The 26,235-nt window shown below is 43.3% G+C and overlaps 1 long non-coding RNA gene across 1 annotated transcript; it reads left to right on the top strand.

Annotated features, from left to right (window-relative positions):
* Positions 1-474: 474 nt before the first annotated feature.
* Positions 475-25,751, top strand: LOC131905282 (uncharacterized). The gene is made up of 3 exons (XR_009377874.1): positions 475-519; positions 1,598-1,770; positions 25,627-25,751. It is a non-coding gene; the product is annotated as an uncharacterized LOC131905282 (long non-coding RNA).
* Positions 25,752-26,235: the final 484 nt, after the last annotated feature.

A 26,235-nucleotide genomic window follows, 5' to 3' on the forward strand; every position in this document is an offset into this window, starting at 1 on the left:
GGCCTGTGACCTAGTTCCTACCTCATTCCTGAACCCTGAACGGTTCTCGTGCAGGGCGTCTCCCACACCTGGCGGAGGGGTTTGGATTCTGTTCTGTGATGGAGACGCAGGAGTTTTCCATGGTGTGTTTTTGCACAGCTTTCTCCTCGGCTTCAGAGAAAGGTAAAGGGGAGTTACCTGTTGTCTTAGGACAGCCGGTGTCACAGACACAAGGCTGGGGGGTCTTGGGGAGCAGTGGTTGACCTGGGAGCCCCTCTGGCCCTTCTTTCCTTTGATGATGCAGCGAAGAACTTTTAACATAACAGACTGGAAGCTTGGGACTAAGATGAAGGTTCTGGGGGAGGGGCTAGAGGGACCAGCTCAGTTGCCGGGCTCTCTGCAACATTCACATTCCACATCCCTGCCTGGCACCTGTCCTCATGAGTTCTGCTGTGTGCCTGCGGCTCTCAGGATGATGGTATACTGGCCAGGTTGTGCACTTAACAACCCCTGGACAGGGACATTCACATCAGCATCCGTGTGAGTGGACAACTGCACATGACTCTCTGAGTGTGGTGGCGAATTTGGCCTTGCAGGAAAGGACGCTCACTAGCTGGGGACAGAATATTCGCCGCAGCCTACCTGGATGACAGCATCAGACCTGGGTCTGTTATTTCCAGTGGGCTTTAAACAAAGGGCCTAATTTCCCTTTGTCACAGTATTCCTACTGGGCAATGAAGCTAATTCTCCTGAGCTCAGATAGGGAGGTGATTAAAAAACCAGGAAGTGTGTGAAGTACCTCGATGAAGAGAGCACCATTTGACCCTCAGGTCCCCGACCCCTTTCCTCCTCTCACAACCTGTGTGGTGTGTGCTCACTCTCACTCTCTGGAATAGAAAGGCAAAGCCAACAACGGCCAAGAACCTCTCCCCGTGTCACTGGGACACAGAGACTCTTGATTTTGTCAGAAACTCAACTAGAACCAGCCAAAACATATAAAACTGGTCACTTCAGGTGACTGGGGTATCCAGGACGGGCTTCAGGAACAGCTGTATCCAGCGACTCCAATTTTGTGCCTGGGGCTCTGTCTTTCCCTTCTGCATTTGGCTGTATGTTTTCCTATGTGGTTTAGTCTCAGTCAGTGTTTCCCTCTGCGTCTACCAGGCACACGTGGTCTTTAGTACTCTCCCCTCAGGAGCAGAGTGCCCTTCTCCCTAGCTGCGATGTCCAAGCTTCGGTCACAGTCCACTCCTGGATTTGAGTCATTGAGGGAGTTTTGTCCAAACCACACTGATCTCAAATGAAGGAAGCCTGGAATTCTGGCCTTATAATCTCCTGTGTGTAGTTACAGGGAGAATATGTGTAAGCAAGAGAATTGGGGCCCAGTCAAACCTGGCACACAGTAGGTACTCAGTAAACAGCATCCCAGAGACACCGCTTCTGAGGTACCTTGTACAGCTAACGTCCCCAACCTGACTTCCATAAAGGTTTTTGCTTTTGTTTATTCTAAGCAGCTTTATACGTGGCTGGAGGGATGGCTCCGTTGTTAAAGTACTTGCTTTGTAAGACTTTACCCAGGGCTAGGGTAATATGGGAAGTCTATCTCCCCACACTGTAGAAAGAAGAGAGGCTCTCAAATACCCTCCCACCACGGGCTGATCGATGGCCCTACCACGATGGAGCCTTGACACTGTGATGAGTGAATACGCATGCTCATGGACATTCTTGGAAGCAGATTCCAAGCAGAAAACAGACTATGAAGCTCACTCACCAGAACCCAAAAAGAAAGAGGTATTAAAACAACAGCATAGGCTGATTCATGATGGTGGGTGGTTCTGTTGTCAGAATGTCTCAGAGTCATTGGTAAGTCGGTGGATCCTGGGATGATCAAGGAAAGACCGTCTAAAAGTCATTTTTTCAAAGTACTGGCATGAGTTTCCATAGGCCCTCCGACAGCCCACGTACCAAGTGTACCTCTGGTACTCCACCAAATCCACCATCCTGTGGATGGTCATTGCCTGCATAATAAAAAATAATGTCCTGGCAAAGACTGTAGGTCACAAACTCATTTTCAGTTGGTTATCCACACATTAGGAAGTACTATATGTCTGTGATGTGGGAAGTGGGAGGGTGTAATGCCCATATCAGCATTTTGAAAAGTGAACTTTGTCAAATAGGATCACAATAAACAGGAATTTGGTGAGTTTCATTCCTGGAGGCATGCCGAACATTCTCGGAGTTCTGAGCAGAGGCATTATTGTTCACCAATATTTAATACAGAATTTTTCAAACAAATTGAGGCCATCTATTATGTCCCACAGGCTTGGGGCTAGGAACCTTGCCTTCCTCAACTGGTGGCACCTTGGAATCACAGTTGGACATGGCCCTGATCTGGTAACTGCTAAAAAGGACAGTCACCTGTGCTGAGGGGCTCCATGGGAAGACACATTCTGAGCCCCATCCAAGGATGCGTGATTGTCTTCTCCCACAGTGACTCTCTTGTGTCCCTCTAGGATTCAGACCTCACAGACACTGTTGTCAGGGTGGAATGTAGCCACTCCCACCTCAGAAAAAAGCCCTAGCAACTTCTGACAGGCCATCAATAACCCTGTGTGGATGGGGACCATGGCCATGTGATCTGAGAGCATCCAGAGAAGCACTCACAGAAGCCCTGTTCTCAGTGGCACAGGGCAACAGTGATTTATCACCCGTGGAAGGTGGTTCTATTTATGTCCTTTTAATTGATATAGTCACTCTGGGTACAAACTAGGGCACATTGTCAAGGACCAAGGACTAGTCCCTTTCCTGAGAGTGCTTGCATTTATTCTGCTAAGACCAGGGAGGACTCAAGCATTCAGGGTGGTTGGGGATAAGCCCAGGCCTTAGGCTGTTAGGACCTGGAGCAAGTGGAGGATGTGGAAGGATCAAGTGATATCACCAGCATAGTGTGCGTGTGTGTGTGCATGTGTGTGTGTGTGTGTGTGTGTGTGTGTGTGTGTGTGTTGGGATGTGTGTGCAAAGAGTGGAGAGAACACATCTTTGGAGGGACAGAACTCAAAGCCTGCTATGATTTCTGACTTTAAGAAGTTGTCTGGCCTCATCATGATTGTACTTAAAATAGAAATTGGGGGCTGGGGATGCAGCTTAGTTGGTAGAGTGCTTGCTTAGCATGTGGGAAATTCTGGGTTCGAGCTCCAGCACCATATAAACCATATAACCCAAGTATGCTAGTGCATGTCAGTCGCCCCATCACTCTAGAGGTGGGACTGTTGAAGAACCCCCAAACCTCTTCCCATGAAATCATCCTGGAAAGCTCATGCAGAAGGGAACACACCAGCATCAGCTGTGTTCACTGAGCACCCACTGACCATTTCAGCTCATTAACGTGTTTGCAGGGTTGATTTAGGTGCCATAGAGATGGGGCTGAGAATGTGGTTCAATTGACAAAGTGCTTGTCTACTGTGTAGGAGATCAAGCATTGGATCCTCAACATCGTATAAATATGGATGTGGTGGTGCACATTTTTTATAATCCCAGGAATCAGGAGGTAGGAGCAGGGTACAACTGCAAAGTCTGCTGTGTGGAGACTTTGTTCACATAGTTCAAGGCCAGCCTGGGATACATGAGACTCTGTCAAAACAACAACAACAACAACAACAACAACAACAACAACAACAAAAGAAAACAAAACCAAAAGCCTGATGTCATAGGGAGACAGCTCCTGGTGTAGAAGTGATCACACACAGCCCCCATCTGCTCAGCACTCTGTACATGCCTGCTCTTTTTTAATAGTGATTGACTCATGATAACCAAAACCCCCAAGGCTCAGGGATGACCCCATATCAGTTCCATGATTCCTATTGGGAGAAAGGCCTGGCTTCAGAACCCGGAGAAGCATTTGACCTGTCTGACTTAGCATCTTGGATGAGAAGCTGCTTGGGGAGCATCCAATCAGAAGACAGGAGCCGGATCTCATGACAACTCTTTCCCTCTAGCCAGGAAAGTCTGAGGACTTGTCTACAGAGTGAACTCTGACGTCTAGAGGCAAAACTGTCTTCCTCCTTTGATACTCATACAGTAAACAGGTTTCCTGATCTCCAAGATCCCTTTCCTTGCACCCAGAGCAGGACTGCTTTCTGCTAGAAAAATGTGCCAAAGGTAGAGGTACAATTTGATGCCCTTGGTTGCTTCCTGGTGTAGCAACAATGAATGCAGAAGCCACAGTCTCTGGAGCGCTTAGTCTGCACCAGGCATGGTGTGATGTACTTCACATGCTCGCTCCTCATCATGGAGGAAATCAAGGCTTCAAGAAGACAAATGGGCCCAGGATCTTATGAATCTGACATTGTAGAGTCTAAATCTGAACTTGGATCTACCTGACCTTGAGCTCTGAACATCTCTTTGATCCTGGTTTCAGAAAGCCAGGTTTTCACAAGGTTTCATTACACATCTACTCATCTCCACTGGGCTCACAGTTTCGTAGGGGGTGGGGTGGGGTGGTACTCCATAGATGGAGAGCCTAGTTCTAGTGGTTCATCCATACCTGCCATGTCCTGGGATGGGTGGAGCCTAGAGAGTCTGTCCATGTTGATGCTTTGTAACTTCCAATTCAGACAGAGATTTCCAGTGCCCTAGAAGATCGTATTGCTTTTCTTATTGCTGTGATTGACAAGAAGTCACTTAAGGGAGGAAGGGTTTTATTTATTACCGTTTGAGCAGGGAATGTATGGCGGCAGGAGCATGAGGAGCCCATCACGTGGCACCCACAGTCAGAAAGAAAAGTGAGAAGAATGCTGATGCTCAGCTTGCTTTCTCCTGTGTTGTAGTCCAGGACCCCAGCCCATGGGATGGTTCTGCCTATGTTTAGGTGAGTCTTATTTACCCCAATTAGCCCAGTCTAGAAACCTCCTCACAGATGTGCCCAGAGGTTTGTTTCCTGGGCGATTTTAGATTCTATCAAGTTGACAAACATTATTAACCATCACAAGGATTGGGGTTGCATCCCGCTGGGATCTCTGTATCATTTGTGTCTGGAGTGTCCATCTGTCCCCTGGTTCTGCACAGCCAGCTAGGAGGGGTCACTTAAACCAACATGTTCTGTTGACTGCATGGCATGAGATAGACACAGCCCATGAAAGAGCCACAGCTAGTGGGATGTCTCTATTCACCTTGGTGAGGAGGTAAAATCAAGCCAAGCTTTTCCTTTCCCAATCAACAGCCAGGGAAATACCAAGAATGATGATGCCTTTGCCTCTGATAACAGTGAGATTCACATGGCGGCCAAGCGTGATGGATTCAGGCTTTAAAAATTGCAAATAGCCTATTTAATGCTGAGAATTGCCACCTCAACACAGTGACCATGTCTGAGCTGCTTAGAATTGTTGGGATTTTGTACGTGAGTGTGTGTTTACATAAGATACAATTAAAATTTTAAGCAATCATTTTTTACATTCCTGCCAAGGAAAATGTGTTTTAATTCTCTACTAAAATCTCACTTTGGGGGAAACCAGGCTGTTATTTCATGCTGTATCAAGAAATCACTCTCTAGTGACATTCAATAATATTTCATGTCACAGCAGAATCCATCTGTGCCAAGTCCCTCTCTGTGGACATGTCTGGAATGCCAATGCAGAGTGGTGACATTCCCATGGGATCTGACCCAGGAAGACACAAGCTCAGGAGTGTGGGATGGTAAGTCCTTATGACACACTGCTGTAGACACTGGCCATCCCTGGGCCAGCCCCTGGGGATGTCACCTCCCTCCACAAAGCAGGCAGACATTATTTCTCCTCTATACATTCATAACTTGTCTATTTCCTACTCTGTCCCTCAGCTCTGCTTTCTGTCACTGGCTTGTGACCCTGTGACACTTCCCTTCTCACCTGACCACAGCCCTTGGCATCTACTGTTTCTCCCCATTTTTCCCAGACTGACAGGGCATCCTGGAAGAGCCTGTAGTGCTGGCTCCCCCAGAAGCAGATCTAAGATGAGCATGATGCAGAGATTTCCTAGGCAAAGTGGGGGGTAATACTGGAGGGGAGGGGGGAGGGGGACAGGGAAGGGAGGCAGTCAAAGCCACTACTGTACCACTTCACCTGCTGCAGCTGAGCCCTGTGGGGGAAACTGAGGACCATGCAAAGCATCATCTTGGCCAGCCGAGAGGCAAGGAAGCTAGGATATTGCATGCCAACTTCTGAGTGCCAAGTTGGCTCCAGTCCTAAGCACATCTGGTCTACCCTCCCCCTCTGAGTCCCAGCCCCAGTCCAACAGCTGTACAATTTGAGAACTGTGTGTGTGCTACAAATTATCTGCTTATTTTTGTAGGCTCTTTTCTCTCCCAAGCATAGGAAGAATGTTCTTTTCCAGTTATAACTAGTGCCTCAGGAACTATCCTTCTGGTCGCCAGCAACTCAAAAAGCTCCAGACATGGCCTCTGATATATTTTGGGGACATAGAAATGATAAGAACAAGAAGAGACACCTGAAAGATGACAAGAAAACTCAATAGGGAAAGGTGCTTGCTAGCAAGCCCAGAGGCCTGAGTTCAGTCCCCAGGATCCATTTGGTGAAAGGAGTAAACAGTCTCACTCACGTTGCTCTCTGACCTCCATGATAAACAAACCAACAATGGAAATTTAAAAGTATGCACAGGCAGCTTCCTGGGTGTCACTAGATCTTTCCAGAACCCTCTGTAATATCAGCTCATTTGTTCTTCTACAGACAGGATAGAAGAACAAGATATTTCACAGTATCCTCACCAGTCCTCCATGTTGTTGTCATTGGCTTTTGTCAGTTCAGAACATATCTTCAGCCTTGGACATTCCTCTGCTGGGCTGGCTTCCCATCCCCCATCTAACATCTGGGCAGAAGGCCCTGGCCAGGGCCCAGGGGATGAAAAGTTCTCTGTCTTACCACACATCTCCCTGATTACTAATGAGGCTAAACATTTCAAGTAGAGTTGTAGATGGCGAATTTTCTGTTTATGCACTTTGCCTTGTCCTGAATGCTTGCCTTTTCTCTCTGGGTGTTTGTTTGTTTGTTTTAGAAATATATTCTGGATGGAAAGCTGTCAGGGTTTGTTTTCAGTGTGTATCTGTGTAGGAGTGTGCATATATATGAGTGTGCATGTATATGAGTGTGCACGTATATGAGTGTGCATGTATATGAGTGTGCATGTATATGAGTGTGCATGCTATTGTATGTGTGTATGTTAGTGTGAGGCATGTATGTAAGAGGGATGTGAGTGTGCTTGTTGTGGAGTCCAGAAGACAGCCTTGGGTATCATTCTTCATATTACAGAGAGAGAGAGGGTTACCCACTGGCCTGAAGCTCACCAAGTAGGCTAGACTGGCTGCCCAGTGAGCCCCAGAGATCCACCCATCTCTGCCACCTCGGCACTTCAATTACAAGCGTGGGCCACCATTCCCAGCCTTTTTATGTGGGTTCTCTGGACCCAACTCAGCCTTTGGCTTGCACGGCCCGCCCTTTCCTGACCCCGTGTACTGACTTTACCCCTTCACTTCGTTCCTGGTAACTTTTGTTTTAGATGATTTAAATCGTGATGGTTTACCAGGAAAGTAAATGGTCTGGTTTACCACATTTCCTTTCTCATTGACAGTTTTAAGGAAGTTCTCTGTCAAGAAGCTATGAACGCATTCTCCTTCCTTTTGAACGGTGACCTCTTTACATTTAGCTGTTTTCTTAACTTGAGATGGATCTTGTGTTTTGAGGTGAACCGGAAGTGAACTTTGATTCTGAATGGAAAAATGTCAGCTTAGGACTAATTGTGAATGTATCGTATTTCTCAGCTCTTTGGAATATCATATCTACTATGAGTATATTATAGTCATACATTATCTGTATATGTGTGTGTTAAAATCTGAGTGTCCTGTCTCAGTCCACTTATCTATTTGTGTTTTTCTGCCTCAGTATCACAGTGTTTTATTTCTGAGCCCAGGCTGGTCTCACACTGGTTATATAGTAGATGACGTTAAACTCCTGATCCGCTTGCCTCCATCTCCTAGTGCTGGGACAACAGACGTGTGCCACCATGTCTGTCCATACTGTCTTAATCATGACAGCCTTATGGCATCTTGCTATCTAGGAAGGAAACTTCCTCCTTCCCACATTGTTTTTCAGTGTTGTTATTTTGGTTTGGTTTTTTGAGACAAGGTCTCACAGGATAGCCAAGTCTGGCCTTAAACTCACAGAGATCCACCTGCCCCTCTACCATCTGAGGGCTGACGTTAAAGACATGCACCCCCATTCTAAGCCCGTATTATTCTTTATTTTGCCTCCTTATATTTTTTAATTTATTTATTTTTCTTTTTATTTTTTAAATTATACTCACGATATTCATTAATTCCACTCATGATATTAATCACATTTGTGGTATTCATAGATTACATTTGCAGTATTCATTCAAATATATATATATATATATATATATATATATATATATATATATTTAAATTTTAAATGCTGAATGTCATTTATTGAAGGAGGGAGGAGGTCTTAAATACAGGCTTACAGCACAATGGGAGAACCCTGGAGGGCAGAAGTTTGCTACTGATGTTTTACAATCTTACATCTAAGCTGTTAACACCCATTATTCAGGATACACAGACAAGGAACTTCCCTTAAGCATTCAGGAGGGTGGAACCTGATAGGGAATTAGCATAGGGAGGATATCAAGGTCAAGATCCGCAAGCAAGGCAACAGTTACCCAAAACGGGGGCCAGGGACTTACAGGTCCCCCTTTTATTAAATAATGAGCTTCTGACTTGGGTTGCGTGGGATGTCAGCAGGTCACCTTACCCGTCATGGAGATGCCTGCCCAAACCCCACAGGTGCTCTGTCTTAGGTTGGTGAGTGCCCCCTAGGCATTACCAGTCTCTGAATACTCATTATCATACAGGCTCAATCGTGTGTGAGCTGCAGAGTTAACTGCTGCCAAAGATCTCAAAGTGGCACTGGGCTTGCAATCTGTGTGTTCAACACAGAAAAGACCAACAGCGGTCCTATCTCACCCATAGCCAGTAGGCTAAAGGCAACTGAGCCATTCCCTTCCTTAATGAGCCATACTGTGTGTTGGAGTCCTTGTAAGATAGTACCCCAAAAGCAACTGGAACTTGAGTTTATAAATTTATAATTTTCAAAGCCAATCGAGATGTATATAACTACTGAATTAAATTTATCATGCCCAATAGAATGGAAGATTAACTAACTGTGGTAGCTACTTTTGTTTCCAGGGTCTCCACTGTGCTAGCTGTAGTAAGCAATTATGAAATGGTAATCCCAGAAACAGTAGCAGTGGTGGCCGCCATTGCTATAACAGCAACAGTGGCAGCAGCAATGTCAAATTCTCTTCTGGAGTGTGTGGACATCACAGGCATGGATACAACTCCAGTAACACGAACCGCCAAGGCCCATTTTTCTTGATCCTAGCACGAGTTTAGCTGACAGCTCTTCTGGAGAATCCAATCTCATGGCTACAGTTCCTAGGCTTACATTAATGCTTGCCAATGGCGATATTGGGCTCTCAATCTCCATTGGCATCAGAAGGATAGAGTTTTTCATGAAGACCCATTAGGTCTCTGTCATGTTGGGCTTCAGCAGCTGCCACAGGGCGCGTTCAGTGCTCAGGAATCCAAAGAGGAACCTCATTGTCCTGAGGAAAGACATAAACCGAACCCCGGGGCCACACTAACACTAGATCGGGTCTCCTCCATGTGCTAGTAGAAAGATCCTTCCATCGCTCCAGAGGGTGATTTGCAACAAGAGCCCTCCAGTGCTTATCTGCATCGGGTACTCCAGCAGAATCCACTGATAAACTCCAGCAGAATCCACCGATACAAAATTTAAAATATATAAAACAAGGGAAAGAATAGAATGTGGAGAGGAATGATGAGTCCCTAGTTCTCCCTTTTTTTTACTTTAGTAAAATGTTTGTTTATTTGTTTAATATTTCAAATTTTTCTTTTATTTTTATTTTTTTATTGTTTAAAATTAATTAATTAATTAATTTTTCTATTATCAGCTTGATACAGTATGTATTCTTATCTTAATAGTGAGATGTTTCATTGAGGCTTGCTCAGTGATTGAGTAAAACTGAAATTTATTATAAGCCACAGTCGTCCTAGGGACTTCCATGCTATATATATATAGCCTCCATGGTTCTGTGGGTTGTAGTCTGATTGATCTTTATTTTATATCTAGAATCCACTTACCAGTGAGTATATACCATGTTTGTCGATCTGAGTTTGGGTTACCTCACTCAGGATGATTTTTTCTAGTTCCATCCATTTGCCTGCAAATTTCATGCTTTCATTGTTTTTCTCTGCTGAGTAGTACTCCATTGTGTATATGTACCACATTTTCTTCATCCATTCTTCAGTTGACAGGCATCTAGGTTGTTTCCAGGTTCTGGTTATTACAAATAGTGCTGCTATGAACATAGTTGAACATGTATCTTTATGGTATGAATCAGCATTCATTGGGTATATGCCCAAGAGTAGTGTGGCTGGGTCTTGAGGTAGTTGGATTCCTAATTTTCTGAGAAACCGCCACACCGATTTCCACAGTGGTTGTACAGGCTTGCATTCCCACCAACAGTGGAAGAGTGTTCCTTTTGCTCCATATCCTCTCCAACATTGACTGTCATTGGTGTTTTTGATCGTAGCCATTCTGACAGGTGTAAGGTGGTATCTCAGAGTCGTTTTGATTTGCATTTCTCTGACGATTAAGGATGTTGAGCATTTCTTTAAATGTCTTTCAGCCATTTGTGATTCTTGTTTTGTGAATTCTCTGTTTAGCTCTTTAGCCCATTTTTTTAATTGGATTGTTTAGTATTTTGATGTCTAGTTTCTTGAGTTCTTTATATACTGTGGAGATCAATCCTCTGTCAGATGTGGGGTTGGTGAAGACCTTTTCCCATTCTGTTGGCTGTCTTTTTGTCTTATTGACCATGTCTTTTGCCCTGCAAAAGCTTCTCAATTTTAAGAGGGCCCATTTATTAATTGTTGTGCTCAGGGTCTGTGCTGTTGGTGTTATATTAAGGAAATGGTCTCCGGTTCCAATGCGTTCAAGAATACTTCCTACTTTCTTTTCTATTAAGTTTAGTGTAACTGGATTTATGTTGAGGTCCTTGATCCACTTGGACTTGAGTTTTGTATATGGTGACAGATATGGATCTATTTGTAATCTTTTACATATTGACATCCAGTTATGCCAGCACCATTTGTTGAAGATTCTTTCTTCCATTGTATAGTTTTGGCTTCTTTGTCAAAAAACAGGTGTTCATATGTGCATGGATTAATGTCAGGGTCTTCAATTCGATTCCATTGATCTGTATGTCGGTTTTTATACCAGTACCAAGCTGTTTTTATTACTATAGCTCTATAGTAGAGTTTGAGGTCAGGGATGGTGATGCCTCCAAAGATTGCTTTATCTTATAGGATTCTTTTAGCTATCCTGTTTTTCCATATGAAGTTGAGTATTTTTCTTTCCAAGTCTGTGAAGAATTGTGTTGGGATTTTGATGGGGATTGCGTTGAATCTGTAGATTGCCTTTGGTAAGATTGCCATTTTTACTATGTTAATCCTACCTATCCATGAGCATGGGAGATCCTTCCATTTTCTGATATCTTCTTCAATTTCTTTCTTTAGAGATTTAAAGTTCTTATCAAAAAGGTCCTTCACTTGTTTAGCTAGTGTTATCCCAAGGTATTTTATATTATTTGTGGCTATTGTAAAGGGTGATGTTTCTCTGACTTCTTTCTCAGCCCTTTTATCATTTGTGTATAGGAGGGCTACTGATTTTTTTGAGTTGATTTTTTATCCTGCCACTTTACTGAAGGAATTTATCAGCTGTAGGAGTTCCCTGGTAGAGTTTTTGGGGTCACTTATGTATACTATCATATCATCTGCAAGTAGTGAAAGTTTGGCTTCTTCCTTTCCAATTCGTATCCCTTTGATCTCCTTTTGTTGTCTTATTGCTCTAGCTAGAACTTCTAGTACTATATTGGATAAATATGGGGAGAGTGGACAGCCTTATCTTGTTCCTGAATTTAGTGGTATCGCTTTGAGTTTCTCTCCGTTTAATTTGATGTTTGCTGTTGGCTTGCTATAAATTGCCTTTATTATGTTTAGGAATGTTCCTTGTGTTCCTGATCTTTCTAAGATCTTTATCATGAAGGGGTGTTGGATTTTGTCAAAGGCTTTTTCAGCATCTAATGAGATGATCATGTGTTTTTTTTCTTTGAGTTTGTTTATATGATGTATTACATTGACAGATTTTCATATGTTGAACCATCCTTGCATCCCTGGGATGAATCCTACTTGGTCGTGATGGATAATTTTTTTTGATGTATTCTTGGATTCAGTTTGCCAGTATTTTGTTGAGTATTTTTGCATCAATGTTCATGAGGGAGATTGGCCTGTAGTTCTCTTTCTTTGTTGCATCTTTGTGTGGTTTGTGTATCAGGGTAATTGTAGCCTCATAAAAAGAGTTTGGTAGTGTTCCTTCTGTTTCTATTGTGTGGAACAATTTGAAGAGTATTGGTATTAGCTCTTCTTTGAAAGTCTGGTAGAATTCTGCACCGAAACCATCTGGTCCTGGGCTTTTTTTGGTTGGGAGACTTTTGATGACTGTTTCTATTTCTTTAGGGGTTATTGGTCTATTTAGATGGTTTATCTGGTCTTGATTTAATTTTGGTATGTGGTATTTGTCCAGAAAATTGTCCATTTCTTCCTGGTTTTCCATTTTTGTGGAGTACAGGTTTTTGAAGTATGATCTGATGATTCTCTGGATTTCCTCGTTGTCTGTTGTTATGTCTCCCTTTTCATTTCTGATTTGTTAATTTGGGTGCTCTCTTTTTGCCTTTTGGTTAATTTGGCTAGGGGTTTGTCTATCTTGTTGATTTTTTCCAAGAACCAACTGTTTGTTTCATTGATTTTTTTTGTATTGTTCTCTTGTTTTCTATTTCTTTGATTTCAGCCCTCAATTTGATTATTTCCTGGTGTCTATTTCTCCTGGGTGAGTTTGTTTCTTTTTGTTCTAGAGCTTTCAGTTGTGCTGTTAATTTATTGGTATGGAATTGCTCCATCTTCTTTATGTGTGCATTTAGAGCTATGAATTTTCCTCTTAGCACTGCTTTCATAGTGTCCCATAAGTTTGGGTATGTTGTACTTTCATTTTCATTGAATTCTAGGAAATCTTTAATTTCTTTATTTATTTCTTCCTTGACCCATTGGTGTTTCAGGTGGACATTATTCAGTTTCCATGAGATTGTAGGCTTTCTATAATTTTTGCTGTTTTTGAAGTCTAACTTTAAGGCATGGTAGTCTGATAAGATACAGGAGGTTATTCCAATTTTTTTGTATCTGTTGAGATTTGTTTTGTGGCCAACCATGTGGTCAATTTTTGAGAAGGTTCCATGGGGTGCTGAGAAGAAGGTATATTGTTTTGTGTTAGGATGGAATGTTCTGTAGATATCTGTTAAGTCCATTTGAGTCATAACATCTGTTAGGTCCTTTATTTCTTTGTTAAGTTTCAGTCTGGTAGATCTGTCTTTTGGTGAGAGTGGTGTGTTGAAATCTCCCACTACTAATGTGTGGGGTTTGATGTACATTTTAAGCTTTAGTAGTGTTTCTTTTATGAATGTGGGTGCTTTTGTATTTGGGGCATAAATGTTTACAATCGAGACTTCATCTTGGTGGATTTTTCCTATGATAAATATAATGTCCATCCTGATCTCTTTTGATTGATTTTAGTTTGAAGTCTATTTTATTAGATATTAGGATAGCTACACCAGCTTGTTTCTTAGGTCCATTTGCTTGGAAAGCCTTTTCCCAGCCCTTTACTCTGAGGTAGTGTCTGTCTTTGAAGTTAAGGTGTGTTTCTTGTATGCAGCAGATGGATGAGTCCTGTTTTCTTATACATTCTGTTAGCCTGTGTCTTTTTATAGGTGAGTTGAGACCATTGATATTGATGGATATTAATGACCAGTGATTGTTAATTCCTGTTTTTTTTTTGTGGTTGTGTTGTGTTGTCCTTCTTTGGTGTATGTTGGTGTGGGATTATCTATTGCCTGAGTTTTCATGGATGTGTTTAGCTTCTTTGGGTTGGATTTTCCCTTCTAGTGCTTTCTGTAGGGCTGAGTTTGTGGACAGGTATTGATTAAATCTGGTTTTATCATGGAATATTTTGTTTACTCCGCCTATGGTGATTGAGAGTTTTGCTGTGTATAATAGTCTGTGTTGGCATCCATGGTCTCTTAGTGTCTGCATAAGATTTGTCCAGGACCTTCTAGCTTTCATAGTCTCTATTGAGAAGTCTGGTGTTATTCTGATGGGTTTGCCTTTATATGTTACTTGGTCTTTTTCCTTTGCGGCTCTTAATATTTTTTTCTTTGTTCTGTGTGTTTAGTGTTTTGATTATTATGTGGCAAGGGGACTTTTTTTTTGGATCCAGCCTATTTGGTGTTCTTTAAGCTTCTTGTATCTTCATAGGTATTTCTTTCTTTAGGTTAGGAAAGTTTTCTTCTATGATTTTGTTGAATATATTTTCTGTGCCTTTGAGTTGGTATTCTTCTCCTTCTTCTAACCCTATTATTCTTAGGTTTGGTCTTTTCATGGAGTCCCAAATTTCTTGGACGTTTTGTGTTACGACTTTTTTGTCTTTAGTGTTTTCTGTAGCTGGTGAATCTAGTTTCTCTATTGTGTCTTCAGTGTCAGAGATTTTCTGCTCCATCTCTTGCATTTGGTTGGTTATGCTTGTTTCTGTAGTTCCTGTTCATTTAGTCAGGATTTCTGTTTCCAGCATTCCCTCAGCATGAGTTTTCTTTATTGTCTCAAATTCATTTTTCAGATCTTGGAATGTTTCTTTCATCTGTTTAATTGCGTTTTCTTGGCTTTCTTTGATTTCTTCCAATTTTTTGTTCATTTTTTTCTTCCATTTCTTTAAGGGAATTTTTTATTTCCTCTTTAATAGAGTTTTTCATTTCCTCTTTAAGGGAATTTTTCATTTCCTCTTTAAGGGGATTTTTTATTTCTTCTTTAAGGGCCTCTATCATCTTCTTAAAGTCATTTTTAGGATCGATTTCTTCTGTTTCTTCTGTCTTGGTATATTCAGGTCTTACAGGTGTAGAATCACTAGGTTCTGATGTTGCCATAGAGGTCTTTATGTTGTTGCCTGTATTTTTGCACTGGCGTCTACTCTTCTCTTCATCTGCTCGGTGCAGGCAGTGTCTGTGTCTGAAAGTGCCTCTCTTGTTCTAATTTTTAGTCTTGGTTCACTAGGAGTTCTCGGTAAATTGGTGCTGTTGGGCTGTTTCTTTGGGAGCAGCTGGTCGCAGTTGGTGAAATATATACTTATGATTCTGGTGATCTGGTTCGGTGGCTGGGCGGCGCCTTCTTCTGTGTTCTCAGGTCACGTTTTGCTCATTCGTCAACTCCTCAGCTGATCTTGTTTCCTCAGACTTCAAACTGTAGGGATCTGAATCCTCTCCCAGATGGATTTCAGCTGAGCAGGGTAGTCTCACCAACATCTCCAAGTTGTTGGTTTTTGCAGGATCAGCAGCTGGGCCCTGGGTTGGCCTCAGACAGTGTTCAGATCCGTTCTGGTTCCATCCCACCGAGATAGCTTCTTCCCCGGGTGTTGGGATTAAAGGTGTCCCTGTTCCAAGCTCTTGATTAAGAGCTTGTTTTCACTAACTCTTCAGTGGGTAATAGCTCAGTTTCTGGTCTTTATTGCAACTGTGTTTTGGCCGCCGCCCACCTGGCCCATGCCACCCGGCCTACCTGCCTCTGCTGGCCGCTGCCGCCGCCGTGCCTGCCTGCCTCTGCCGGCCGCCGCCGGGCCTACCTGCCTCTGCCCTATTTTTTTTTAATTAAGAATTTTTTCATTTATTTTACACACCAATTAAAGATCTCCCTCTTTCCTCATCTCGCCCCCTCAGCCTCCCCCTCCCAACCCACCCCCCACTCCCCCCACAAGAAGGCAAGGTCTCCTATGGGGAGGCACATCCAATAGAGGCAAGTCCAAGTCCTTTCCCTTACCTCAAGGCTGCACAAGGTGTCCCATCATAGGTAGTGGGCTCCATGGTATGTACTCACTCATAAGTGGATATTAGATGTAAAGCAAAGGATAACCAGACTCCAACCCCACAGCTCCAGAGAAGCTAGCTAACAAGGAAGACCAAAAGAGGGATGCATGGATCACCCTGGGAAGGAGAAATAGATGAGATCTCTATGAGTAAACTGGGGATGAGGGGTGGGTAATGGAGGGTAGGGGATAGGGGATGAGAACATAAGGGAATGGGATGGTCGAGCTGGAACAGGGATGGAGGGGGAGAGCAATGAAAGAGATACCATGATAGAGGGAGATATCATGGGGATAGAGAGAAACCCAGTGCTAGGAAAGTTGCCAAGAATCCACAAGGATGACCCCAGCTTGGACTACTAGAAATAGTGGAGAGGGGGCCTGAACTGAATTGGCTTTCCCCAGTGATCAGGCTGGTGAATGCCTCCTTACTTTTAATATAAGATTTCCATAAAAAAATTCTGTTGCGCTCCTAATTGGAATTAAGTGAAGCTTTTGGCCAGATTTGGTGGCATTTTCATTTTATAGTATTGACTTTGCACTAATGAAGAGCACACATCATCTGTGCACTCCTCTCTAGATCTTTCTTTTTCTTTATGTCGCTCAATAAAGTTTCAGAAATTTCTCCATAAAAGTTTTATTCCCAGGTACCTTTAACTTTGTACTGCAAGTCTTTACATGGTGTCTTTTCAAAGCTGCATTTTCTAATTGCATTGGCTGAAATGTGCAATTGATTTTTTTTTTTAGATTTGAGCTTATGCTCAGAAAAATGGCTAAATTCACAATTTAGTGTAATGATTTTGCATGCAGATTTCCTGACTTTTCCAAATCGATGGTTATGTTTTAAAATAATGAAAGTTTGTTTTTTCCTCCTTTCCAATATATCAATATTTGGGTGATTTTATTTGGGGAGTTCTCCCTGGGGGCTGGAGAGATGGTTCAGCAGTTAAGAGCACTTGTTGTTCTTATAGAGGGCCCAGGTTCAGTTCCCATCACCCAGATGGCAGCTCACAACCGTCTGTAACTCCAGTCCCAGGGATCTGACACACTCTTCTGACCTCTGTGGCCACCAGGCACACACATGGTTAACAGACATACAGTCAGGCACAACACACAAAAAAAATTTTAACAAATGAATGAATCCCTTCCAAGAGAATTTGGCCTTCTAAATTATGAGATTGTTCTTAGACTTTTGTGATTTCTTTTAACATACTAATATTGATTTATAGACACACTGAGGTTTTGTTAATCTAATTTTGAACTTCAGATTTGGTACATAATTTATTTCTACCTCTTCTCTTTCATATGATTCATAGTATTGGTAGGCTTCTTTATTACATGCCTGTTTAAATTTACTAAACCAAATTACCACAAACCTGGTGGGTTAAAACATCAGAAAGTTGGATCAGGAGAGATGGCTCAGTCAACAAAGCACTCTCTTTGCAAGCTTGAGGACCTGGGTTTGATTCCAGAATCCTCATTAAAAAAATAAAAACCCAAGCAACATCCAGTGGCAGGAAAGCAGACACATATGGATTCCTGGGGCTCACTGGCCCATTAGCCTTGACTATTTGGTGAGTTCCAAGCCGGTAAGAGACCCTGTCTTCAAAGAAAAAAGAAGCCAATAATGCCTAGGAATGTTACCTGAGACTGGTGTGCACATGTGTGCGCACACACACACACATGCACACACACACACACACACACACACACAGAGGCACGTGAATACGCTAGAAATGTATTTTGTTTCCATTCTGAGGACCTAAAGTTGGAAATCAGAATTCTTGGCCAAAACAAAGCATCAACAGGAGAGAACCTGATCCTTCCTCTAGTTTCTGGCTGCCAGCATCCCTTGGTTCGTATGCATCACGCCACCCTCCAGGGCCTGCCTTTCCCACTCTCTCAGTTCCATGTTTACATCCTCATCTTTGTGCATCTTTGTGTGACAATGCAGTGCCCTCCCTCCCACGGGGATCAGCTGGATAAAGCAAACTTGTCCTCCTATTTTATCACAATCTTTACATTCATCCCAACAGCAAAGATCCATTTCCTCATCAGCTGACAATGAGCAGTTCCAGAAATCAGACCTTGAGATTTCTGAGTGGCCATTACTCAGCCTGCTGTACATACCTGTCACCCCAAACTGATGGCTGGAAGAACACCACCATCATAATTCCCTCTATTCTCTAGTTCATTCCTATTAAAAATAAATTGAGCCTTCCTATTTCATTTTTGATGTCATCTTACCTATCGTTCACATCTTTCATTTTTGTATCTGATTTATCTGCTGTCCATATTATCAAATTATCATCCAAAAGTTGGACTTAATTCTTATTTTATAGGGAAACTCAGTGGCATTGTTTTTAAGTCTTCCTTGTTTTTCTTCATAAAATGTCTATCACAGTCTGTTTTGTAATGACCTGGTTTATAACTTTAATTATTTTCAATATATCATGCTATCTTTTAGATAGTTCTTGGGGAGGAAAGGCCAGGCTTCTTTTTTAAAAAAAAATTATTCTTGGCCTTTACACATGATTAACATTTTCTTTGTGCATTTGTAGTTGGAGAGCAGGGCAGGGCTCACTCCCAGCAGAGCCCAGGAATTCTGTGTGACATGGGCTGAGGGTGAATGCCTCTAACAATCTGGTATTTTTTCTTGGTTGTCCACAGATGTCATTGCTTAGTTTCCTTCTGAACATGGATTCTAGAGTGATGTGGGTAGTATGGATTTGAACTTTGAACTGCTATAAGAGTCAGTTCTTAGTATTAACCTTCATAGGTTCACTTTCTCTATTTTTAAAAAAGGATTTATTTTTATGTGTATGAGTATTTTATTTGCATGTATATGTCTGTGCCATGTGTATGCAGTATCAATGGAGGCTAGAAGAGGGCATCAGATCTCTTGACACTGAAGTTACAGGTGGTGGTGACCTGACATGTCACATGGGAGCTGGGAACTGAACCAAGGTCCTCTGCAAGAACAGATGTTCTCTTAACCACTGAGGCATCTCTCCTGCTTCCAGTCATTTTCTCTTTGAGAGGACCTAGATCAAGCAACTCAACATCTCATCTTCCTAAATGACATCGTTTCATACTCTGACAAAAAGTGACTCAGGAAACATTGGTTTATTTGGCTTGGAATTTTAGGTTACAGTCTGTCACAGCAGGGAATTTCAAGAGCTTGAAGCAGCTGATCACATCACATCCTCAGGCAAGAGCAGAGAAAAAGGAAAGCATGCATGCTCACGTGCTTATGCTCATCTCCATTTCTCCACTCTAATGCAGTTCAGGACACACACACACCGCCTAGGGAATTGTGTTGCCCACAGTGGGCTGGTCTTCCCATGAAAAATAACTTAATTAGAAAATCCCTCACAGGCATACTCATAAGCCAACTGAATCCAGTTAATTCTTCATTGAGTCTCTCTTTAGAGGTGATTCTAGATTCTGTGTGACAGTCAGTTGGAGCTAACCATCCACCACGTGTGTAACTCGTCTCCCCTCTGTCATTTATGGGGTGGGTAGTGTTAACATTTCCAGCATCCTTACATCACACGGGACTTGAACCCAAGACCCTAGTTACTGAACCCTTTCATGTAATGCAACCCCTAGCTCCAGGGTCACAAAGGTAGCTTCTCACCTCTTCTTTGATATTTGGCTCCTAGAATCACTTTCATTTTCTCAGACACTGGTATAAGCATGAAAACAATGCTTGTTTTGTATTGTCCAACATTTATTTTTACTGTTTGAGAATTTCATACATGAAAATATGTTTTAATCACCTCAATCCCCTCCCCTCTAATTCCTTCCCATTTCTCCACCACTCTTCCCCTCTAATTCCATGTGACTTTTAAATCCAAACCCACTGAGTCCGAGTATGCTCAGTTCTGTCTGCATGTGCCTGGGTGTGAGACCATCTACGGGAGCATGAGTAGTCAGCCTCTCAGGGGCTGCATCCCTGAAGAAAACTGACTCTTCTCCAGTAGCCATCAGTTGCCAACACTTCCTCACCTAGGGATGAGATTTCAAGGGAATGGTGATAGAAAGCAGGTGGTATGAAGGGGGAATGGGGAATAACAGAATAGTGAGGGTTAACTGGGTGGGGGATGGGGAATAACAGACTAGTGAGGGTTAACTGGGTGGGGGATGGGGGACAGAGGGTGCAGGGAACATGGGAAGGAATAACTAATACTAAAGACCTCTGTGGAAGATTCCTGAGAATTTGTTCTGTCAGGTGTTCTGTCTCATGGGTCACTAACCCTAGTCCTACTGCTCTTCCCAGAAGTTCCTGGACCCACCACCATCTCTCTTGAATCAGGGCTCTGCATTTGAGAAGTTTCCTCTGCCTGGAACGTTTTCCATGGCTCACTCTTCCACATCCTTCTGCTGATGTGCCTTCTGGGAACTTCCCTGAACCTTGTCCCCGAAGAATGACCCCACCCCCACTATCCTCTGTCAGCCTCTCTTCACCTCCTTTGTGATCATAGCCCCAAACTGCTTTGTTGATCTGTGAACTTGGTCATGGTCCATCGAGCCCCAGGGATGGATGACACAAGGGTCTTAGCTGGCATGACTGCGTTATGTATCCTCCAGTTCACAGGTTGAAGCTCTGTGATGGTTTGGATTTGAAGCATCCCTGCATCTCATGTTTTGAGTGCTTGGTTCTTAGCCTGTGGTACTGTGACGAAGGCTAGGAGACTGGAAGAGCCTGGCAAGTGGAGGTAGGATGAGTGGAACTTTGAAGGTTGTGTCCACTGAGGTTCCTGCCTCCTGTCTGCCCTGACATGAACAAGCATCTGCCATGTACACCCATCGCCATGCACAGCTGCCCCACCCCCGTCTTTGACCCTCCATGTAGACTGCAATCTCTTTGAAACCATGAACCAATAGATACCTTTCCTCTTCATGGTGGTCTGTCAGATATTTTGTCAAGCAGTGTGAACAGGAAGTCAGACTAGAGAACTGGGATCATATAAATCTGACTGTATGGTTCTCTAGCCTTTAGAACTGCCTTGGGAGCAGGGAGGGCTGTGAATGAGTCTGGAGATGTGAGCTAGAGCGAAGTGGGTCATTCTGGTAGAAGGCCAGAGGCCACAGTGCAGATGGAAACGAGAACTCTGAAGACGTCGCTCATGAGGTTTCTTGGGGACGGCCCTACTAAGACCTTTGACTTAAGAACCAGTAGTTTTAGATGCTGGTAAAGAATCTGCTTACCTTGGAGATCTGTGTAAAACCAAGTGTTGGTCCTTCTCCAAGTCAAAGGTAACTCCTCCTGTCTAATGGCCTTAAGATGAAAAGCCCGGCCTTCCTTGAGGTTTTCTTGAGCGGGCCAGCCTGGACTAGAATACCCCCAACTGCTATCCTAGATCTCCAGCTTGTCACCACCCCAGAAGATCACATAATAGTATGTGTCAACTCTTTATAGAGATTCTCTGTCACCTGGAGCTGAGGAGGTAGAGACAGGAGGATTCCTTGGGTTCACTGACCAGTCTAGCAAAATTGGAAAGTTTCTGGTCAGTAAGAGAAACTGTCTCAAAAAAACAACAATGGATGGCGTTCTGAAAATAATATTAGAGATAGACCTTGGCCCTCACATGAGTGCACATGCATGTATGTCTGCACACCTCCAACCTCTCTCCTCAGTACTTGGGAGCCTGAGGCAAGAAGACTGCTGTTATTTCCAGCCAGTCTACAGTGAGCCCCTAAGGCCCTGTCTCAAAAAACCCACCAACAGAAAAATGAACAAGTAACTTTTTCTAGTCTTGTCCCCCTGCCCCCCACACACCTGTATCTATGCACATGCTTAGGTACTTCCTTCCTTGACATGCACACACCTCACTGGTTCTGCACTTGTCCAAACAATGTAAGCCTTAGGGAGTAGAGAAGCTGGCCATTGAACCAGTGAGCCTGGCCGCCTGCTTTACCTACTGATTCCCCAACACAACAGGAAGGTACGGTTTCAGGGCTACCAGACTCAGAGAGAATTTTAAGTGTGAAAACTTTATAACCAGAATGGACAAGCTTTCCTAAAACCTTACACGCCTCTCAGCTTGGAGGCTTCATACATCATACATTTTCTTTCCTGCTAGGCACACAACTGATGCCTAATATCACATCTGAACTTTAACAGGCTCATCCCCAGCACAAAGCATCCCGCAGTCCTCCAGGGTTTCCATCAAGGGAAAGGAAGAATCTACGTTTCACATCACCATTTGTTGTTATGACAACACTCGGCCTGGAGCTGCACTGAGATGTCTATGCAGCATTCTGAGCTGAGCACAATCTGTCCTCTCTGTATTCAGGAGGTGGGTTTATGCACATAACTGCCAGCTACCACATCTACCACACACACAGTGTTTCTTAGCTGCCTTAATGCAAAGCATACACCAGGGCTTTTGGTTCTTGGTGAGGTTTTAGCATACTTGTTTCACATTCATCCCAGCACTGTGGCAAAAGAACTCAGGTAGATATGATCTTTGGGAGGATATACTAAGTGTTCTTCCATTCAGCTTTTTTTTACTATTCTATCAACAAACATGCCAATGACAGTATATGTTTTTGTGCACCTATGTTTCATTCCATGACTGTTTGGGTTGATGTCATTCACTGTCACGCTTTTGAGAATTTCCAGTAGCTTGTTTTCCCTTGATGAAATAATGTAGCTTATACATGGGGGTATTTTATCCTTTCTTCTCTTCATTGACATTGAAATTGTGTTCTTTCCCAGATCACAACACTGCACAGGGAACATCTCTCCACATAGAATATCTCCTTACGAGCATGGGAGAGAATTCTGGAGTCCAGGACTCATAGTAGAATTGCTGGCTCTTAGCACATGTACCCACTCTTTGAGTTTACACAGAGTTGGATGTTCAAAATGGAGGAAAAACTCAAAGCATTTCCACTGAAATCAGGAACAAGACAAGAATTCCCACTCTCCTGTTCAATGTACTGCTTCAAGTCTTAGCTGTCATAACAAGACAAGAGAAGATGAAGGGATATAAACAGAGGAGGGAGAAGTCAAAGTCTCCCTGTTTTCAGGTGATACGGTTCTGTACATGAAAACCCCCCAAAAAACACCAGCAGAGAACTCCTGCAGCCGCTACACATGCAGCCAAGTGGCAGCTCAGGGAATTCACACACACAAAACAGCAGCCTTCTTATTTATTTTTTCTATTTCCTAGTATCTTTTCCGGGCTATAGAAAGCTACAGATCTTTTATTTTTACCATGGTTCCTGTGCCCATATACTTTTTTGAATTCTCTTTTAAGTTCTTAGATTTTACATATAACTCTCTTTGGGTTTTAATGTAGATGGCCCTGGTTTTTACAGATACTAAGAGTGCTGTTTCCTTCTCCTTTTTAAGCCTACTTTCTTCTTGTTTACTGCATTGACAGACTGCAAACATCATTCTAAATAATAGATCAGCTGGCAGGTGCCCATTTTCTAATGTCTCTGGAATATTACCATATTAGCCATCAAGCATCATTCTTATTCTTAGTTCTGGGGGTATTTTGATCCGTCTCCAGTTAATAAGAGGTTTTCTTTCTTTCTCTTTTTTCTCTTAAGTTATGAATGAATATCAAATTTTATTGACCACTCTCTCAACAGCTACAGAATGAATCACGTGACCATTTTCCTTGACCAGTTGGCATGTTGAGTGACACCATCCTGGCCTTTGCAGGATGAAGCTCATTAGCCACAAAGCATTGACTTCAGCATGCTGCTGGATTCGCTGTAGCGAAGCACTTTATTTAAGATTTCACCATTTCCCAGAAGTGAGAACAACCTTTAATGATAAGGTCCAGCCAAGAACCTTCTAAAACTGTTTCCCATTTTTGTGTTTGTTTTGGAATTTTTATATAAGAAAAGTACAGGATCTATCTAGTGGAAGCTGTGATAAAAGCCACTTTTGGGAGCCAGCAAGAGGGCTAACTGGTTAAAAGTGCCTGCCACCAAGACTGATGGTCTGAGTTTGATCCCTTATACTCACTTGGTGAAGGGAGAGAACCAACACCCACAGGCTGTCCCTTGACCTCCACTAGAGCATCCCACACACACATACAAAGAAAATAAAAAATAAACAAGCAAGGGTGGGTGAGGCACCTTTGACATAGTTTGGGCTCATATCATCTTCTCTATCTGGAATCTTCTCTCCATTCCTACTTGGAAAATTTCTCAGGAATTCAAGTCTCATTCAAACACTATAGCCTCCTTGACTTTACATGACCCCCTTTCCTGTACCCCTTACCATCCTGGGACCTTTATTATACTCACTCTCCCAGGTAGCCTTGCACTTGGACATGCCTGTAGAATCTGTGTTTCACCATTCAGGGTGCAAACTGACCCCTCTGGGTTCCAGCACTAGGTCTGCCTTTCTCTTACGGAAATCTAGTATACATTTGTCACGTGACTGCCTCAACCACAGGAGTGCTGCACTCATCACATTCCCAGTACACACACCCAAGGCAGACAGAAATAGCATAAAGGAGGGGGGAAAAGGGACTTTTATTTTTAACTGATTTTTGATGTTAATTCTTGGGAGATAGCCTCATCTGGAAGGAGCTGCAAGAGACACGTGCTCCACTTGGGTGGGGTGGGGGCGGGGGCGGGGGGGACTGGGTGGTAGAGGTCATGTCTGGGAGACAGCAGCTAGGCAGCATTTATGGAGGATTAAATGGACCAAATAAACTATCTCTAGGCTTACAGCAGAGATTCACTGTACTGACCACAAACAATTAGCACACAGGTTACCGTCAAGGGTGTATGTAGGTTATCCAGTAACCTGTACCATCTCAGCTCAGTGGAGAAGGGAAGTATTACATCGGAGCCTGAGAGCAAGGTGCTGGGCCAAGCCCTGCTCCTGCCTCTGTGACCTCAGGTGGCTTACAGCTGTAGAATGCAGACACCCAGACACAAAGCTTCCTTCAAGGGATAGACTGGAAAGAGGATTGCCCAAGAATGGGTCTGGCCCCACATCTCTGGGATCTGTGGGACATTTTAAGCACAAGAAGGACCACAGTAGGTCCAGCTTGGAAAGCTTAACCTTCACCCAGGGTAGGATTTCTGGCCTAATCTGCTTCATGTTACTCTTTTACAAGATGGTTTCCTTCGCTGGTTCTCCTCTGACCAGGACCACCCTAGCTGGTGTTAACTAAAGACTTGTGAGTGAAGGGTGCCTCGTGAATCCCTGTCCCTGTCTCCGGCCCCGTTGGTCTAGCAGCACTAGAGTTTACCAGAGGCCCAATATGGGAGTTATGTTATACTGTTTTGTGTGTGGGGTGAGGGGAATGTCATTTGTGGAGGGATTGGCCTACCTGCAAGATCTCCCCTTCTTGCTAGGGTCGGTGCTACATACCTATAGTCCAAGCACTTGGGAGGTGGAGATAGTGAGGTTGTTCTGATTCCAAATTCGAGAATAAACAAATTCCCCCCTCTCATTCCTATCTCTCCTCTCCTGTGCTTCCTTTTCCTTCCCCCACTTCCCTCACCACTTGTCCTCCTGTCTCTTCTCTGTTGTGATTTCCTTTTCCTTTTTCCATTTCAGAAATTCTCCACCTCCCTGCAGGAGAGCTGGAATTACAGAAATGTGCTACAGTGTCTGGTTTTTGGTGGTTCTATGAATCCAAACTCAGGACCTTCTTTATCAGCAAGAACTCTTTATGCATTGAGCCGTCTTCCTGTTGCGGGACATTTGATCACACTGGGAACCCTGCGATTGGGTTATTTACTGGGAAAACCTGTTGCTAGTTGTGGTGTGGCTCAGCCCTACTACACACCTTTCATCCAAATGCTTTCTGCTGGAATGTTGTAAATAGGATTAAATAAAGTCAACCATAGGTCAAAAGGCAGAGCAAGCAACCAGTTGACAGGAAAAAAACCATACAGAGTAAGAGGGAGTCAGGAGGACGGAAAGAGAGACTTGAAGGAAGCAGAAGGGACAGACATTCAGTGTGAGGAGTTTTGTTTGAGAGGGCTTAGGAGAAAGCTCTTTTTCTGGGATATTGGTGGAGGAGGAAGACCAGCTGGGTGCTTCTCTGCTTCTCTGCGCTAGCAAGTTTTCACCCTAGCATATGGCCCTCGAGTCTTTATTGATAAAATAGAATGATTGAGATTTAGACAAAAACAACATCTCCCCAACCCCATTCCTCGCTTT

The sequence above is a fragment of the Peromyscus eremicus genome, chromosome 2, assembly GCF_949786415.1.
Source record: "Peromyscus eremicus chromosome 2, PerEre_H2_v1, whole genome shotgun sequence".
Taxonomy (NCBI): domain Eukaryota; kingdom Metazoa; phylum Chordata; class Mammalia; order Rodentia; family Cricetidae; genus Peromyscus; species Peromyscus eremicus.